General features: G+C 43.8%; 1 protein-coding gene across 8 annotated transcripts in view; it reads left to right on the top strand.

Annotated features, from left to right (window-relative positions):
* FLT3LG (fms related receptor tyrosine kinase 3 ligand) overlaps positions 1-20,518 on the top strand; it is a 236,730-nt gene that overhangs the window by 103,127 nt on the left and 113,085 nt on the right. For 6 of the 8 annotated variants that reach the window (XM_068242917.1, XM_068242914.1, XM_068242913.1 and 3 more), the window contains one exon: positions 17,604-17,668. The gene's annotated coding sequence lies outside the window, so the exon portion shown is untranslated. Of the gene's footprint in view, positions 1-6,337; positions 6,380-11,559; positions 11,631-17,603; positions 17,669-20,518 lie in introns of those variants that run through there. The other 2 variants (XM_068242916.1, XM_068242919.1) reach the window with 2 other exon arrangements.

Genomic DNA, 20,518 nt, shown 5'->3' with positions numbered 1-20,518 from the left:
CTGACAGAAAATGTAAGCCTGAGTCAGCCCATGCTTTGATCAATGCATATTCAGAAATCTTGTCATTATGCACACCTCCTGTTAACCCTCTGAATGCCACTCACTCCCAGTCCACTGCAGTTAAACAGCTGCAAAGTCAGTCTCCCAGCAAAGAAGAATTTAATTTTATTTTTGACTCTGAACTGATTGATGATTTGTTTGATTTTCTGAGAAAGGATAGAGAAGGATTTATTAAGTATTACTGTGACAAAAGTGAAGGTTTTGTGTCTGCCTGTATACGAGCAACTGAGACATTGATTGCGCATAGGCTTTGCAAGTATGAATCCGCTTCTGCCTTAATTGCTGCCTATTTAGAAGTCCTGCAAGTTATAAATTCTTCAGTTAACCCTCCGAATGACTGTCACATTCAGAATCCTCAGCCCACAGCCACTAAACAGCTTAAATGCCAATCACCCATTACAAAACAATTTGATTTCATTTTTAACTCTGATCAGATTGATCACTTATATGGTTATTTAAAGAGAGACAAAAAAGGGTTTTATGAATCTTACTTTGAGAAGGGGGAATTGTATGTGTCTGCCTGTGTTCGTGCAACTGAGTCATTGATGCTGCATAAGCTCTGCAAGCGTGAATTTGCTTCTATGTTGATTACTGCCTGGCGTGAAATCCTTTCTTCTTGTTTCCACTCTCCTCCTTCTGCTCATTCTCCATGTATCTCTTCTTGTGTCCAGAACTCAGAACCTGCAATAGTTAAAAAACCTGTAAAATCAGCAACATTACAAACCGCTATCAGATCCACACCTTGGTCCTGGCAGTATCCAGTTATATCAAGAGAACCTGCTGTTCCAGTTTCCAGAGCGGTCACCAAAACCAGACGCAAATACTTTCCTACAGCTTCCATTACTCCAGTCATCTCACCTTCCGTGCAGACTCCAGTCATCTCACCTTCCGTGCAGACTCCAGTCATCTCACCTTCCATGCAGCCTCCAGTCATCTCACCTTCCGTGCAGCCTCCAGTCATCTCGCCTCCTGTGCAGCCTCCAGTCATCTCGCCTCCTGTGCAGCCTCCATCCAACTCCTGTCTGGTGCAGCCTCCAGTTAATGTTCCTGTGACACTTGTTATACAGACTCTTGCCTTCCTCTCACAACTCTTGCAGACTTTGTATGCTCCAGAATCCAGTCCCGCCGTTTGTTTGTCTACAAAGCCTTGCCTCCAGCCTGCAGAGACTTTGCCTCCATCTCCAGAGCCTTGTGCTCGGTCTGCAAAACCTCATTTCCAACCTACAGAGACTTCAAATCAACCTGCAGAATCCTGCTCACAGTCTGCAAAACTTTGCATCCAGTCTGCAGATCCCTGTTCCCAGTCTGCAGAATATTGCTTCCAGCCTGCAGAGACTCTGTCTTCATCTGCAGAGCCTTGCCTCCAGTCTGCAGAGACTTCAAATCAACCTGCAGAATCCTGCTCACAGTCTGCAGAACTTTGCATCCAGTCTGCAGATCCCTGTTCCCAGTCTGCAGAATATTGCTTCCAGCCTGCAGAGACTCTGTCTTCATCTGAAGAGCCTTGCCTCCAGTCTGCAGAGACTTCAAATCAACCTGCAGAATCCTGCTCGCAGTCTGCAGAGCTTTGCATCCAGTCTGCAGAACCTTGTTCCCAGTCTGCAGAATATTGCCTCCAGCCTGCAGGGACTTTGCCTCAGTCTGCAGAACCTCACTTCCAGCCTGCAGAGACTTTGATCCAATTTGCAAAAGTTTGCATCCAGTCTGCAGAAACCTGCACCCAGTCTGCAGAATCTCGCCCTCTGCTGGTAGAGACTTTGCCTCAAGATACAGAAACCTGCATACAGCCTACAGAACCTAGTATCTTGTCCACACAGTCTCAGTGCCAGCTCACACACACTGTATCAGGGTCTCAGCCAAAGGTCCAGTCAAGTGCTCAGCCAACGGTTCAGCCATGCGCTCAGCCAACGGCCCAGCCAAATGCTAAGCCAAAGGTCCAGATCCATGAAGTTATACAGTCTGTTGCCCTGCCTGAAATCACTGAGCCTGTTGCCCTGTCTGAAGCTTCCCAACCTGTTAACCTGTCTGAAGTTTTCCTGCCTTCTGTTTCACCTGATGTTATGCAATCTGCTGCCCAGCCGTCACAGATTTCTGCTGCTGCCCAGCCTCCACAGATTTCTGCTGCTGCCCAGCCTCCACAGATTTCTGCTGCTGCCCAGCCTCCACAGAGTTCTGCTGCTGCCCAGCCTCCACAGATTTCTGCTGCTGCCCAGCCTCCACAGATTTCTGCTGCTGCCCAGCCTCCACAGAGTTCTGCTGCTGCCCAGCCTCCACAGAGTTCTGCTGCTGCCCAGCCTCCACAGATTTCTGCTGCTGCCCAGCCTCCACAGAGTTCTGCTGCTGCCCAGCCTTCACAGATTTCTGCTGCTGCCCAGCCTCCACAGATTTCTGCTGCTGCCCAGCCTCCACAGATTTCTGCTGCTGCCCAGCCTCCTCAGATTTCTGCTGCTGCCCAGCCTCCACAGATTTCTGCTGCTGCCCAGCCTCCACAGATTTCTGCTGCTGCCCAGCCTCCACAGATTTCTGCTGCTGCCCAGCCTCCACAGACTTCTGCTGCTGCCCAGCCTCCACAGACTTCTGCTGCTGCCCAGCCTCCACAGACTTCTGCTGCTGCCCAGCCTCCACAGACTTCTGCTGCTGCCCAGCCTCCACAGACTTCTGCTGCTGCCCAGCCTCCACAGACTTCTGCTGCTGCCCAGCCTCCACAGACTTCTGCTGCTACCCAGCCTCCACAGACTTCTGCTGCTGCCCAGCCTCCACAGACTTCTGCTGCTGCCCAGCCTCCACAGACTTCTGCTGCTGCCCAGCCTCCACAGACTTCTGCTGCTGCCCAGCCTCCACAGACTTCTGCTGCTGCCCAGCCTCCACAGACTTCTGCTGCTGCCCAGCCTCCACAGACTTCTGCTGCTGCCCAGCCTCCACAGACTTCTGCTGCTGCCCAGCCTCCACAGACTTCTGCTGTTGCCCAGCCTCCACAGACTTCTGCTCCTGCTCAGCCTGATGCTCCTGTCCTGCCTGATGTCTGCCAGTTTCCTGCTCTGCCTGAAACCTGCCAACCTGTTGTCAAGCCTGATGATCCTGTCCAGTTTCCTGCTCAGCCTGATATCTGCCAGTCTCCTGCCAAGCCTGTTGGTACCTGCCAGTTTCCCGTCCAGTTTCCTGCTCAGTCTGATGATTCTTTCCAGCCTCCTGCTCAGCCTGATGATCCTCCCCAGTTTCCTGCCAAGCCTGATGATCCTGTCCAGTCTCCTGTCCTGCCTGATGTCTGCCAATCTCCTGTTAAGCCTGATCCTGTCCTGTCTTCTACCAAGCCTGATGATGCCTGCCAGTTTCCTGTTTCACTGCTTGATGGTTTCCGGTGGGTGTTCCAGCTTCCTGAGGTCCAGTTTCCAACATTGCTTGCTTTTCAAAGAATTCTGGTCATATTTTGGTTGGCATTGTTTCCCTCCCTGCCCACCCAGGTCTGGCATTTGCTGATTTCAGTACTTTTTGCTTTTTTCTGGGTCTTGCCTGATGCTATACAGTTTTTCATCCAACCTGTTTCCCTGCCTGGTGATCTTCATGATGCGTTCCTGTTTTCTAAAAACACAGTTGCAAATTTTAATTTTTTGTTTACTTCCCTGATCACCCAGCCATGGTATCCACTACGAACCCTATTTAAATTTGTTTTGCCTGCCGTATCCTGGGACCCTGGTGGTGGGTTTGTAAGGTCATGGTGGAGCGTCCTGAGGCCGCTCCTTAAGGGGGGGGCTATGTCACGAACTGTCTCATGCCATTTCCTGCTGCCTGTTGGTGGTAGTAACTTGGACTGCCCTGGACATTCATTGCTCCACCAGCAGAGGGCTCTAAGGACTTTGCCTCATCCTGAACCTCCACCATCCACCAGCAGGTGGCCTGTTACTGCTTTCACAAAGACTTGCAGTTCCCTGTTTGGCCTCTGGATGGCTTCATGGGAGCTCTCATTAAAACTGTTCACCACCAGCTGCATCCTGTGGTTGCTGATCACTTGGACTATATAAGTCTGCCTCTTCCTGCAAGTCATTGCCAGAACGTCTATGTCTGTAGGTCTGAGTTCCTGGTCACTCCTGTATCTGAGTCCTGTTCCTTGTAACCTATTCCTTGTAACCTGTTCCTTGATCTGAATTCCTGTTGCTGAACCTTGCTAGTCCTGACTTTGCCTCTGCTCATTCCTTTGTACCTCGATATATCTGAATTACCGCTGCTGACCCTGATATGTGTTTTGACCTGTCTTTGCCTGCTCCTTTTTGATACCGCGTTATTGTATATAATTGCTTGTACATATATATCTCATGCACACCGTTTGTAAATAGATAGTTAGATAGTTAGGTGTTATATATATATTTTGTCACTGCTTCCCGGGTTATTTGTGTATATATTGTGTGCTGTGCATATGTGGTATGATATTTGCATTCACGCTTGCATGTATGCTTGCATTATTGCATTTGCAATAAAACATTATTTTTGCACCTTAATTCCTGGTTCCAGTGTCTGTATACTGCAAACTGTGGTCAAACCCTGTTTCTCCATTCAGGCCCCTGACAGATGCACATCATTTTAAAGCTCTCTTTCTCCTCTTTCCAATGATATATAAACCGCCGCCCTATGCCTTTTAGTTTTCACTATTTTCGCGATTGAAATTGCCGTGGCCGCGATTTCAATCTCGAAAATAGAGAAAACTAACAGGTGTAGGGCGACGATTTAGGTGTCGCCAGAAAGAGGAGAAAGAGAGCTTTAAAATGATATCCATCTTTCCATAGTTATATTGTATTACACAGGGCGACTTTTTCCTAAATTCAGCAGCTCCATTCTGGAAAGTGTGGTCCTGTGTAACTATGGAAAGATGGATATCATTTTAAAGCTCTCTTTCACCTCTTTCTGGCGACACCTATATCGTCGCCCTACGCCTTTTAGTTTTCTCTATTTTCGCGATTGAAATCGCGGCCGCGGCAATTTCAATCGCGAAAATAGCAAACTAAAAGGCGTAGGGTGGCGGTTTATATATCATTGGAAAGAGGAGAAAGAGAGCTTTAAAATGATATGCATCTTTCCATAGTTTCTGCACTGCTCGGAGTCCCTTTAATGGGCAGTATTTAAGAAATGTAGGCCAAAACTGCAGAATCATTTGGTCTGGGTTAGCTTCACTTTAAGGGGGAACTGTAGTGAAAATAACGTAACAAATAAAATTGCTTATTTTTTTCAATAATAATTTATAAATTATTTAGTCAGGGTCGGGCAGAGGCGAGAGAGGCTCCAGCCTCAGGGCGCAGTATGGGGGGGATGCACAACCAACTCAGCTATCATTCCCCGATTTTGTTTGAAGCAGAGAGAAATAAGAAAAGGGGATACATGGCAGTGACTGCAAGCCAGATAACGAGAGATTAAGGTGTTGGGGGCCCTAGGGTGCCCCTTAGTCTAATAGCAATCAGTGTGTGTCGGCTGGTGTGGGAGGGATGGAGGGGTGCACTTTGGTGTTTCAGCCTTGGGTGTTCGAGGACCTTGTCCCAGATCTGTATTTAGTTAGTGTTTGTCCATAGTGAAATCTTTTATCTCCCTTATTTACATTCTGAAATGTCAGATGATCTCTACGGAATATTAATTTACTGAGAGTTCTATGCGCAGAGGGAGATAGTGCTTGTTATTTCCCACAATGCAACAAGGTTCAAAGACAGAAACATCTTACTTTGTGAGGGGTTTCATCACAATATCAGCCATACTGATGTCCCTAATTATCTATTCAGTGGCTGGATGGTGTAATGGTTAAGGGCTCTGCCTCTGACACAGGAGACCAGGGTTCGAATCTCGGCTCTGCCTGTTCAGTAAGCCAGCACCTATTCAGTAGGAGACCTTAGGCAAGTCTCCCTAACACTGCTTTGAGTCCGCCAGGAGAAAAGCGCGATATAAATGTTATTTGTCTTGTCTATTCGAGAAGAGGTAAAGATTTCTCATGGGAAAGGGAGTATCGGATACTGATTGGGATGAAGTTCAATCGTGCATTTAAGTTCCTCATTAAATTCTAGAAAAACAATAACCTTTCTTGTGGCAAATGCAGTTTATAGTGAGTCCATTGTGCTTATAGCCAGTCATGTACCAAGAACTGTAAAGCAGGTGAACTGGTGTGTAGTCACTTCTTTTCAACATGCCATAGCTAAGTATGACGCAATAGGAACTTCCCCAGGTTTTGATGTTTGCAATTGATTCTGTTAATTAACATGATGTTATAAAAGGAGAAGAGCAGACCTGACTTTGATTAGGTTGTCATAGAATGGACTGCATGTAGTTGTCACCTGTTTCAATGAAGGTAAGGAGAGCTCTTGAGTTGCTTTTATACCTCATTTTCCATTACACAGTTCTTAAAAAGTTATTTGACTTTAACAATATGTTAGCTTTAAAGACTTAATGTTAATATCCATGAACTTTTAAAACTTTAGCTTTTAAAATAGTATATAGAGTTTAGGATCCCTTATTGAGCTTTTATTGTCCCTATCTAGGAGAACCCTGATCAGGTAGGTGGTAAGTTTCTCCAACAGGGACATAGAGGATTTATAACGTTTTTTGGCTTTGCAAATCCTATTGGTTTTGGTTCTCAGTTACAAAACTAGGTTCTCTGGAACTCTTCTATCCCTTTAAGCTCTACTGTAGAGTTATATCAATCCCTACATTGCATTGATGAAGACCACCTACACCTGCTTACCCTACATTGCACTGATGAAGGCCATCAACACCTGCCTACCCTACATTGCATTGATGAAGGCCACCAATACCTGCCTACCCTACATTGCTCTGATGAAGGCCACCAACACCTTTCCACCCTACATTGCACTGATGTAGGCCACCAACACTTGCTTACCCTACATTGCACTGATGAAGGCCACCAATACCTTCCTACTCTGCATTGCATTGATGAAGCCCAACAACACCTGCCTACCCTACATTGCTCTGATGAAGGCCACCAACACCTTCCTACTCTGGATTGCATTGATGAAGCCCAACAACACCTGCCTACCCTACATTGCTCTGATGAAGGCCACCAACACCTTCCCACTCTACATTGCACTGATGAAGGCCACCAACACCTGCCTACCCTATATTGCTCTGGTGAAGGCCACCAACACCTGCCCACTCTACATTGCACTGATGAAGGCCACCAACACCTACCTGCTCTACGTTGCATTGATAAGGCCCACCAACACCTGCCTACCCTACATTGCACTGATGAAGGCAAAAAGGCCTCCAACACCTGCCTGTAAATTGTATTATATCTTTTTAAAGATGTATAAAAAATAAACTCAAACCAGTGGATTCATGAATGTGAAAAAAGATGTCATATGTATAATGTGACTGTACATGATTAAGGTACACAGTATGTCCATAGTATAAACATGAAACCCTATGACTTTTCACGTTTGTTTTGCCATTGCAGCAAAGCAGACTTTGATTATGCAAAGTTCCTCAAAACAAATTTATCATCCCCTATTAAGGCTATGGTAATTACCACTTCAGCTAGATCTGCTGAGAGTATTTGTAGAGCAGGAGTTACTGAGTTTTCTTGCTCATGTGAAGCTGAGTACGTGTGACTAGCTTTCAGATAAGGAAAACTGTACCCATTTCAGTATGGAAGCCTTATGGTTACTTTTGGTTCTGTTAGTGGTGCTAGTTTCCAATGACCAAACTGGGTTTTTCGTAACACCTCTACTTTGTAAGTTCTAACACAGAACCAAAGCAAATCCATATGTGGCCCTGATGAAGGATAAAATCGACTGAAACAGCTGTATGCAAGGTAGATTATATAGTATAAGTGTTGGATACTGGGTTGTGTAGGGTTCTGTCTTGTGTTTTGTTTGTGTGTGATAACTGTGTATCTACATGATTCCTCTGTTCCATGATCTGGTGCTTTTTTGTTATCTTGTTGTTTTTAGGAAAGTCTTGTCTGGGGAACCACAAACATTTAGAGCTTTCTGGAGCATCTCTAGAGCATGTATACTAAATGGACTGTTTAGACTTTATAATGTATTAGCACTTTATGTTGTATATTATATTGCTCATTTTTGCACCTAGAACTATAAACCAATGGATATCACAGTATCTGTTCTTAGATCTCAGGATATGAAGATTATGCATAATTAATATTAATTCATGGTCAGTTGCTATGCCTAATGTTTGATACTATTCACTAATATTGGTAAATGATTGTGCCACATACACAGTCCAATAACGTCTACTCCTTCCTGATGTCTTCTTTTTGACCAGGACTGTTGCCACTTTTACTTGGACAGTGTGGCACACACAATATATGTTACCAGTTATAGTTGTAGGAGGTCGCCGTGGCCATGCCTTGTTTTTAGATGATTTTATGTTCCTGCTTCATCCAATAAAGATTGTTATTTGATTGTACATTGGTTATTGCAGTAATTGTTGCAAATACCAGCCTAATTATATGTAAATGGGGAGTCTTTGTCTCTTTTTCAGTAAGCAACCAAAGGTTTAAGGGCCTATTTCCGCTAGGACGCATTTGAATCGCGCATGGAAATCCGCATCCGTTTTTAATGTGGATACGCATTCCACATTCGCGCTTTTATGTGAAAATATGCATTGCGATTTGAAAAATGCCTAAGTAAATCCATGTTCGCAAACCGAATTTCCACGTTTGTAACGTGTTATATCCGGCTCCATTGATTTACATTAGGCGCGATTCGCATCCAGATCCCACCCGCATGTGGAACAATGCAGCATACCATCCAGATTTTTTCCGCACCGCGTCCAAAAATTCGCATTGAGTGGAAACCGCTCCATTCACTAAAACATGTGCATTTTGGATGCGAAAATTCGCGTGTGGAATTCGTGTGTAGTGGAAATAGGCCATAACACTTGTGTAATCCTTCTCTCGGGGCTCCTCTTTACAATTTAGTTCTCTACAAAGGCAACCACAGTTGACATATTTATTAAGATCGATCAGCCAAATGAAATTAAAACACCGTTCATGTAAGAGCATGAACGCTTTACCACACCTACATTAAACAACCTACCAAATAAAATTCAGCTAATTCCTATGTTAACCACTTCTTGTCCTTGTGTGATCACTGCATTTAATTAAAGCTGGCTGTTGTTTGGAAGTCATCCTTCACTAGCATGGAATTCCCCAAAATTTCCAGCATTGAAATCTTCCCTTGTGATTCTAATTGAGTTGTTTTTAAAAATGTGTTACGTGATGATAAGTAACAAGGACAGATTTAATATCTGGCCTCATATCTGGGACTGAGTAAATTTGCAGAATAGGAAGTCATTCTTCAAGCAATCCCAAGCCTAAGCTTGGGATCAAAATAAGCTACTCACCTAAAGAGAGAAAAGCCTCAGGATCCTATTGAGGCTCCCTTCAGTGGTCCGATGTCCCCCATTTCAGAATACGGCCCATCTCCACATCGGGCCCGCACAGCTCCTCTTCTTGCAGCAGCGACGGGGGACATCAGAGCACTGAGGGAAGCCTCCAAAGGATCCTGAGGCTTCCCTCTCTTTAGGTAAGTATCTCAATTTGTACACAAGCTTTGGCACGGGTATACTTTGAAGTGAACTTAAAGTAGGGCAAGACTAAAAAGTTAGATACTTTCGTCAATAGAGGGAAGTAGTCATGGGGATGTCTAGGGGCACTCATGTAAAAGCATGTGATCAGTTTGGCCAGGTAATAGACTAGATGGTTTGCTAGTCATGATCATGTGCACAATGCAGGATGTGATCACAGCTACTCAGAGCTTTGCCAATCTATCAGCTGATCAAACAAACCACATGCAAACAAACAAACAAACAAATCACATGTTTCTCTATGAGCTCTCCTAAACATGACCATCACTAGAGGGAAGTCTCTGGATAGTTCCAATGCTGATCCATGCACAAACCTTGTCTTTGGAGAGTTCCTACCAGCAGCTGTGGGGTCGAGGAGGACATAAGAAGCCTTTGGAGCTGTGGCGTAGCTAAGAAGCTATGGGCCCCAGTGCAAGTTTTACATGCTACCCCCCTCCCCAGCACTCTTTTCATAACAATTGATACGGCACAACAAAACCTGTCAAGGACAACCACAGTGTCAGAGGTGCAAGACGGGGATGGGGACCAGCTTGTTAATGATTACAACTATTTAGAGCATCTATAGAAGTGATTATTACCAGCACAGGACCAATAGAGAGCTAATACAGTGTTTGAGGGAGGGCCCCTCTGGCCCAAAGGCCCCGATGTGGCTGCAACCTCTGCAACCCCTATTGCTATCCCACTGCTTTGGAGACTCTATAGACTTACCTCTACTTAGACAAGTATCTAACTTTTTATATTTTTAAGTTACAGGTTTGCTTTACTTTAAATCCAAAGTTACATGCACAAAGATAGTAACTGTTGTTTATAGGGATTGGGACTTGATCCCTAAGGTGACAGTTCCATGCGCAAGCTCATATAGGTACGTCCTTTGGCTATATGTGAATGGGGTGTTCTGTTGCCATGTGGGAGAAAGGAGGGATAACAGCATAGCACACGATGGAGTGACTTTCAGCAGGTAGGGTAAAGAGCGCAACAGTGCAGGAACAGTGCGATTGGATGTTGCCGTGGCATAACTATCTGATGTGCTGGACCTTTAAGCCAACTCATTGGACACCTGTTCCTGGGGATCTCCCTTGAGTTCAGTCTAGCATGTGGACACAGCTTAAAAAGAATCTGAAGTCAAAATGAATTTCATTAAAAATGATATGGCTTTGTAGCCCTTAATAAATGGAGATGATTTAACTCCTTACCACCATTTACTCGCCTCTCTTTCTCCGGTATTTGAAGAAAAAGAAATCGGTTTCTTTCTGTATAAGATGGCCGCGACCCATGTGACAACTTCCAGGTCGCGGCTATAGTCGGCACACAAATGTGCGCACGCTGCATGGTCCAGTGCGCTGCCCTGCTCCAAGGTTAGATCTGTGCACGGAGCAGGGTGGGCTGGTTGCGCATGCAGCTTAGTCCACACTGCTAATGTAAATCACGCAGCTTCTCCTTCTATGCTGCGAGTCTCACAGCCTCACAGGAGCGCGCATTAGGGGCGGAATAATAAGTAAAAGACAGGGGCGGAGATAGTCAGCGATTGACAGTTGAAGAGGCTGAGCTTGGGTAAACAGCTCTGCCTCTTCCTGGCAGCATTTTCTGCGACCTAATAGGTCGTGGTATATAAATAGATTATTTCTGGGGACAGGATTGCTTGTTCTGCTGTGGGTACGCTGCAAAACACTGTTAAACACATTATTTAAGTATAAAATGAATAAACAAAATTAGCTTCAGAATCTCTTTAAGGTGGAGCTGACAGTCATACTATCTCAGAAAAAAAACATGTAAGTAGATAAATACTTGCTCTACTTACATAACATGTATTGCACTGTTTTGATTGATTTTTCTATAGTAAAAAAAGAGAAAATCCTTCTTAGGATTTTCCATTTTTACCATTTCAGCCTGCGGGGATTTTTCACCTTATGCAACAGAGCAAAAATGTTCGTAACATACTTTCCTTACATGCTTATTTAAAAAATTCAGACCCTTAGGTAACTATTTATGTTTTTTTTTTATTGTAATTTTCTGGTGTGGGAGTTAAACAGTTAATTGTAAATGTAGTAACGTGGGTTTATTTTATTAAAAAATGTATGTAGATGTAGTTTTACTACTTGGCCACAGTGAGATTTTTTTTTTTTTAGCCCTGGAAGCAAAGTGCTCACTTCCAGGAAGCATATAGAGGACAGGAAACTTTTTTTTTTTTCAGAAAGACCACAGCCTCTGATGAGAAGCCATCGTTTTTTCTGCAAAAAGACTTAGATCGATGAATGGGAAATATATTCCCATTCATTGATCTCTGGGCTAACTGGGGGCGGCACGGGAGCGTGCGGGCGCATGCCCGATCATGCAGGGGGGGCACACCAGCACGCAGCAGCCTAGCAGCTGCCGTCTAGACGTGACAATCACATTCAGGCGGCAGGAATGGTTAACTGTGTCTATTTTGAAGCCAATTCTGATGTCATTTCCTTCCTTATTCTCCTCTGCCTGATTGTGTATGCATTGTCTGCCCTCCTCCCAGTCTTCAGACATTGGCCAATCAGAACGGAACTGAGGTGTGGAAGTGGAAAACGGGAGGAAAAGAGGCTTCAGCCAATTAGGCTGCATAAGTTATGTCTGAGGGGAAAAGGGGAGGCAAATAATACAGAAAGAAAGAAAACCCAGCATGCCCTGCAACTTCCTTTGTGTGGCAGATGTACCAAATAACACCAGGGAAACTGGGGAATGATGTTTTATGGATAAGAAAAGTAAGAGTGATTTTTAACTTTTGGATTGCCTGGTTAGCATCCATATTAATTGTTTACCAGATAAAAATAAAGAACTGTTTTTTTATTATATGCCCGACAGTTAGACTTTAAGAAAGTCTAATCATGACATCCTGGATTTAAAGCAAAACTTCACTTGCTTCAGAAAATAATCCTTTCATGGTTAGCTCTGTATTCCAAGGGGTTGCTCATAAACTACACCAGTGCGAATCTACGTGTCGTAGTCCGCAACTACGCATCGTAGTTCATAGACGAAGTTTAAAAACTTTGCGTACGTATTTCCGTGTAGTCGTAGTCCTGCTATGCGAAGCTTTGCCCGCTACGCGTAGTTGGCGTATATATTGCGAAGTCAACTATGCGTGCGGTAACTGCATCTATACGGGTCATTGTGCATGCACAGAAATATTATTGCCCTTCTATACGTATACAATTCCATATTGGAAGGTGGAATATACGCATATATTAGTTCACCCATGCGCATAGTTAGCGGATTATTGCGGAAATTTTTCCGCATAAGGGCATAAGCGTCCGCATCAACTACGCTTCGCACTACGCGAGCCTTCCGTATTTTAACGCGTAGTCTACGAAATGCAAACATATCTGATTTCGTAGCCATAGTTTGCGAAGCGTAATTGCGGAAAACTACGCGTAGTTCCAGCGTAGCGAAGTTGGCTGACTACAACCACCCCTAGGACTTCAGCAAACATTATTACACGTTGTTGACCTTAAGTGGATATACTAATCAGAAGTATTGCAGTAACTTCTTCATAGGGAATGACAGTCTGCTATATTGAATTGATCAGTGCCAGAAATACTGTATATGTAATAGCGAAATTAGCGCTATTTATCCCTATCATACAATAGAAAGTTGATTCTGTAACCTAATGCTGAATACACACGGTTCGTTCCCGCATCGAATGCGCCGCTCGATTCCCGACGAATCGATTATTCCCGAACATTTCTGAGCGCATTTCGATGATTTTTAGGTCGATTGCCATGTAAAGTATGGCAAATCGACCTAACGATCCATCGACACGCGAATCGGACATGTCGGAAATAAACGAATCGACGGGAATCGAGCGGCGCATCGATGGGAATCGAGTGCGGGAACGAACCGTGTGTATCCAGCATAAGGCCTCGTTCACATCATTTAGCGCAGATGGCTGTGCGATTGGAACGCAACGCGTCCGATCGCACGCCATCTGCGCTCCTATGCGCTGCGCTGCAGATCCCATTCATTACAATGAATGGGATCTGCGCTGCGATTCCCAAAAATGCGTGCAGCACGCGATAGCGCAATCGCGCTGCCACGCAGCGCATATGATGGGAACGGTAGAAGGGCTGTCTATGCCCTTCTACCGTTCTTGCGTGTCGCACACTATACGCGCTGCCAAAATGCGGACGGCAGCGCGTATAGTCTGAACGAGGCCTAACACCTGTGCCTGTGGATATGCAAAGTCATGTCCAGCTCATTGCAAGAAATTATTCGTAAAGAGTGATATGAGTTTATGGCATTGTGGTCATCAAAGGAAAACAAACTACAGAGTGATTGTAGCTTGTGGTATTATGTTCATCAAAGGGAACTATCTGTAGAGTGATAGGAGATTATGGTATTGTGTTCACCAAAGGAAATAATCTTTAGAGTGATAGGCTTGTTAGGTAGTCCCAAAGATCCCAGGATGCCAGAAAAGAACAAGAGGAAAACCAGGAGCTAATAGTGAAAAAAACTGTAAAAGATATATTTTATAGTAATAGTAGCTATTCAATATTAATGCCCTTAGTATATACAGTATAGTATAATAAGGGCATTAACCTTGCACAGAATCTCCTCCCCACCTTTTACGCCTATTGGGTTTGTATGGTGTCTCTGAAGGTAATATCACTTCATAGAGGTTGCACTGCCATTGCATTTAGGGCTCATTCTCATTACCTTATCATAGGTGCCTATTATACTTTTGAGGCACAGGCACTTTTTGATCATTGCTTATACAGTGGGATGCGAAAGTTTTGGCAACGTTGTTAATTGTCATGATTTTCCTGTATAAATCATTGGTTGTTACTATAAAAAATGTCAGTTAAATATATCATATTGGAGACACACACAGTGATATTTTAGAAGTGAAATGAAGTTTATTGGATTTACAGAAAGTGCGCAATAATTGTTTAAATAAAATTAGGCAGGTGCATATATTTGGGCACCACAAAAAAGAAATGAAATCAATATTTAGTAGATCCTCCTTTTGCCAAAATTCCAGCCTCTAAACGCTTCCTGCAGGTTTCAGTTAGAGTCTGGATTCTGGTTGAAGGTATTTTGGACCATTCCTCTTTACAAAATATCTATAGTTCATTCAGGTTTGATGGCCTCTGAGCATGGACAGCTCTCTTTAACTCACACCACAGATTTTCAATTATATTCAGGTCTGGGGACTGAGATGGCCATTCCAGAATATTGTACTTGTTCCTCTGCATGAATGCCTTGGTGGATTTTGAGCAGTGTTTAGGATGTTGTCTTGTTGAAAGATACAGCCCCGGCGCAGCTTCAGCTTTGTCACTGATTCCTGGACATTGGTCTCCAGAATCTGCTGATACTGAGTGGAATCCATGCGTCCCTCAACCTTGACAAGATTCCCAGTCTCTGCACTGGCCACACAGCCCCACAGCATGATGAAACCACCACCATATTTTACTGTAGGTAGCAAGTGTTTTTCTTGAAATGATGTGTTGTTTTTCCTCCATGCATAAAGCCCCTTGTTATGCCCAAATAACTCAATTTTAGTTTCAGCAGTTCACAGCACCTTATTCCAAAATGAAGCTGGCTTGTCCAAATGTGCTTTAGCATACCTCAAGCGCCTCTGTTTGTGCTGTGGGAAGAGAAAAGGCTTCCTCTGCATACAGCATCTCCTTGTGTAAAGTGCGCCGAATGGTTGAACGATGTGCAATGACTCCATCTGCAGCAAGATGATGTTGTAGGTCTTTGGTGCTGGTCTGTGGGTTGACTCTGACTGTTCTCACCATTCGTCTGTTTATCCGAGATTTTTCTTGTTCTGCCACTTCGAGCCTTAACTTGAACTGAGCCTGTGGTCTTCCATTTCCTCAATATGTTCCTAACTGTAGAAATAGACAGCTGAAATCTCTGAGACAGCTTTCTGTATCCTTCCCCTGAACCATGATGGTGAACAATCTTTGTCTCCAGGTCATTTGAGAGTTGTTTTGAGACCCCCATGTTGCTACTCTTCAAGGGAATTTAAAAGCTGAGGGAATCTTACAATTGACCCCCTTAAATACTCTTTCTTATAATTGGATTCACCTGTGTATGTAGATCAGGGGTGTTTGAGATTACCAAGCCAATTTGAGTTCCAATAATTAGTTCTTAAGGTTTTGGAATCAATAAAATGACAACAGTGCCCACATTTATGCACGTGCCTAATTTTATTTAAACAATTATTGCGCACTTTCTGTAAATGCAATAAACTTCATTTCACTTCTCAAATATCACTGTGTGTGTCTCCTATATGATATATTTAACTGACATTTTTCATCATAACAACCAACGATTTATACAGGAAAATCATGACGATTAACAACGATGCCCAAACTTTCACATCCCACTGTAGATATACACTATTTCAATGGATGTTATTTCACTTTTTTGATGCATAACTTTCATTATTGCACTTACTATATGTAACCACCATATGACCCGGGTCATACTCCTGTATGGGCATTATTAGCCCCTGCTGGGGAGGTCAATCTGTTGCTCACTATTATAATATTACCTGTTATTCTGTTTGGTATGGACCTTTGGTCCTTGCGTTGTTTTTAATTGTTTTTAAAGAGAACCTGAACTGAAAAGAAAAACTAAAAATAACCATACACGGGTCATACTTACCTCCTGTGTAGTCTACTCCTCAATCTCTTTCTCCTCTCCTGCGTCCCATTTGTCCGCTGTGATCAATGGAATGCTCCTTCCTCCATTTTAAAAATGGCCATTACCCCATAACAACTTCCTGGTCCGCACACTGTTAAACTGTAATATCACCCACTTGAGCCATAGGAAAACATGGACATTACCTTGCACATTTAGTTGTAACTGACAGCTGCTGATATACAGTATAACTGATAGCAACTGGTATATTTCAGTTCTGACAAAATATTGTCAGAACTGGAAGGGATCACTGTAAGAAGAAAATGAGGTGAGCTTCTGAGAGGAACTGATGGTGAGGTTAGTATGTAATATTCATTTACAGGTACATCATGTGTTTATTTTAAATAATTTTACTCACTTCAGGTTCCCTTTAAGGCTTGAATTATTCAGTTTTTGGCTATGATTAATAAAACTTTGTATGTTTGAATATAATTGCAATTTTCAGCTTGAGTTATTTCAGGTGATGTATGCTGTAACAGTGGCGCTATTTCAAGGGATTATACTTCTACAGTTGCAATTACTTGTGTCTCCTGTTGTGCATAGCCGTACAATCTACCATATTTTTCGGACCATAAGACGCACTTAAGTTTAGAAGACAAAAACCAGGGGAAAAAATGTATACTAAACCTGGTTCATCCATGGTGAAGGGGCATCTTGTGGATTATTCCCCCTTTGTACCTCATGCCCCCTTGTACCTCTTGTGTCTCCCTGTGTCCTTCTCTGTCCCCCATGTGTCCTCCTGTGTCCACTTCTGTCTCCCTTCTGTCTGCTGCTTTGTGTTTCCCTTGTGTCCTCCTCTATGCGCCTTTCTGTCTCCCTTGTGTCCTCCTCTATGCGCCTTTCTGTCTCCCTTGTGTCCTCCATTTGTCCTCATGTCCTCCTCTGCATGGGCACAGTTAAGGGAGTACCCAACATTGCGACGGGTTGGAGGTTGGTATTGGCAGGTATTCACAAGTCAGGAACACCCTGTATTTGGACTATAAGAAGCTTGACCTTTTCTTTTTTCTCCACTTTTGGAGGAGAAAGAGTGAGTCTTGTAGTTCAAAAAATACAGTATTTTAAGTGGTGCGCACCTTCTACTCCATTTTGTAGCCTATGTACTAAGCATGCAACATCTATCCCCACAATCCTACTTTGACAAGAACACTGCGCTGCAGACTCTACGTCTCTTGTTGTATGCACATGCATGTGTACTTTAAACTGCGTTCATTTTTTTTTATTACTTTCACTTTTATTTGTACAAAGCTTTTCTGCTTATTTGTATGCTCTTCTTCAAGGGGCCTTCACTACTGAGTGATTCATGTCTCCATAAGACTTGCCAGTGACCCGGATTGAACTAGGGGTAAGTGCTATAAATTCATTTGTACAGATTACGTGAATGCGGAAAAAATATCTATATATAGAATTTACTATAAGCTTGTGTTAGTGAATAGAATGCGGAAGATAAAAATCTACTATAACCTCGCGTCAGTCAATAGAGAACAGAAGCTAACATTTACTTTAACCTCCTATTGTTAGTCGATAGAATTGTTTGGCAGAAAAGCCTTTTTCCTAAGTTTCCTCTTGTGACCTACAGCAAAGGTAAAAGAAAAAAAACATGTGGTCTGTGGCTTCCAGTGGCATTGTGGTGGTCTAATTAATGTGAACCCGAGGTGAGAGGGATATGGGGGCTGCCATATTTATTTCCTTTTAAGCAATACTAGTTGCCTGGCTGTCCTGCTGATCCTCTGCATCTAATACTTTCAGCCATAACCCTAAACAAGCATATGCAGATCAAAGAGGCGCCCACACTCGTGACTGCTGCAGACTTAGGCACTTTGTTATTGACCTGAGGAAGCGGGCCAGTACCCATGAAACTTGTCTTATTTGTTGTGCAGCATTACATTTATTTCAACCCTTATGATTTGTTCATTGATGGAGGTAAGACCAATTTACTTCTATACTCTAGGATATAAAGTTTAAGTTATATTCTGGGCGCCTCCTACAAGTTTTTCTCAGCTGTATGCAGGTCAGGTACTTCTGGTAATATTGTTAGAAATTACAAGATTAGCTGCATGCCTGTTTCTAGTGTACCTCAGACACTACTGCTGCCAAATTTATCAGCAGATCTGCCAGGCAACTGGTATTGTGTAAAAGGAAACAAATATGGCAGCCGCCATATCATTCTCACCTTGGGCTCACTTTAAATTTGAAGTTGCAAGGGAAACATGGGATGCTGCATTAACTAAATCTGGACCAGTTGTCCATCATGACCAATGAGAATCATTGTTTAATTTAACAACAGAAACGTGGGGGTAGATGCTGAATTATTTGGATCTGGTGCTTTGCTGGTGCCTGCTTGGCTGGTCACGTGGCTGCTGTATCATAACAATTAGTAATCTATCAGAACTGACAGGTATGGACTATTCCATCTCCTCATAGGGGATTCTCAGGGTTTTCCTTGTTTTCAAAGGCATTTCCTGAATGAAATTTCAGAGTCTGAAGCAGCCAAAGCAGGCATTTTTGGTGCAATGCTCCTGTTGCATCTTGTGCTACCCATAGACCACAATATAAGTTTGCGGCTATGGGGTGCAAGGGGACCCTAATCTTGGCACATAATAGTGGCGTTCGGCTAGGACATAGCTGATAGCTTGGCTATCACATAGGTGAAATTATATTTGGTATGGCACACTTCCTCCTTCAAGTCGGTAGGAGGAAGTGCGGGTTGGCGAGGCTTGCAACGTGTCCAATAGGACGCGTGCAAGCTATTTGGAGTGCAGGGAGGACGCGGATTTATGGGTAAATAACCCCTTATGTCCCGGCCGCACACCTGCAGTAATTAATGCTCATTTAAATCCCGAATTCGAGTGCTTAGGCACTCGAATTTACTCATTAGAGCATCCCTACCGCCAAGTAGGTTACGGTCAGGGATGCTCATCCAGATCCCGGGTTATCTGGGTATCCGACCATTTTTACCCTATCCGGTCGGATCCGGATTCCGGATAGTTGGGCAGATATCCGGGTAGCTATCTGCGGATAGTTTCACGGTCGACCCGGATACCTGCGGATTTCTCCCAGATACCCGGATCCGGATTACAAGTTCAATAGCAAAAAGGCCACCCACACCCTCCTTCTCCTCTATCTCTGGGATTTGTAGGATGTAAAAAGCCAGCTTACATGCATTGGTCAGGAATCAAACCCAGGTCCACTGCTTGGAGGGCAGCTATGCTCACCACTATACTACCAACGGCAGTACATGCTGAAGCCAACCTAGCATGTACCATTGTGATATACCCAAGAGAAAAATTTGCTAGATGAAAGCAGCTTCAGTTTAAGACTTCAGAATAAGAAAGATCATGTGCCCTCCTGGATGATGATGCTGGTGTAACACACACAGCAAAGGACAGCAATTTGAAGTCTGGAAGATTCCAGGGCAAGGGTGGGAAGGATGAAAAGCTAGGTGGCCATGTAACCCTTCCTGCTAGGGATGACCTTGCATTTTGTGTTCAACAGTTGTCTGAAGAAAACCCCAGATAGCCATTTAGCAGCCTTGACCTATATACAGTCCTTGTTGTGGCACAATTGGTTAGTGCATTTGGCTGTTAACGAAAGGCTGCTGGTTCAAGCCCAGGGATGGCTTTGCATTTTGTGCTCAACAGTTGTCCCAAGAAAACCCCAGATAGCCATTTAGCATCCTTGACCTATACACAGTCCTTGTTGTGGCACAATTGGTTAGTGCATTTGGCTGTTAACTGAAAGGTTGGTGGTTCAAGCCCAGGGATGGCCTTGCATTTTGTGATCAACAGTTGTCCGAAGAAAACCCCAGATAGCCATTTAGCCATTTTTCTTACAACAAAGCATTCCCTTTGTGGTAGCAGAGTGGTGCAGTGGAAGTGTGCTGGGCCCATAACCCACAGGTTGATAGATCAAAACCATCCTCTGCTAGTTATGATTTCATGTTTGCACCTCGCTTTATCGCATGGGCAAATTGGTTTACATAGCCCTGTAAGAGAAAGTGTAATAAGGGCCCTGCCGTAACATAGATATTACGGTAGCTAAGACTACTCCTGGGCCTTTCTTGTAGTTGAAGAGATGAGTGAAATGGCTGGCTTCAGCCTGTAATGTTAGTTGACCTGAGTTTGATTCCCAGCCACTGGTGGTATAGTGGTGAGCATAGCTTCCTTCTATGCAATGGACCTGGGTTCGATTCCTG

The sequence above is a fragment of the Hyperolius riggenbachi genome, chromosome 6 (genome assembly GCF_040937935.1).
Source record: "Hyperolius riggenbachi isolate aHypRig1 chromosome 6, aHypRig1.pri, whole genome shotgun sequence".
NCBI lineage: Eukaryota > Metazoa > Chordata > Amphibia > Anura > Hyperoliidae > Hyperolius > Hyperolius riggenbachi.
Note: the sequence above shows the minus strand (reverse complement) of the source record. Positions and strands in the feature narration are given on the sequence as shown.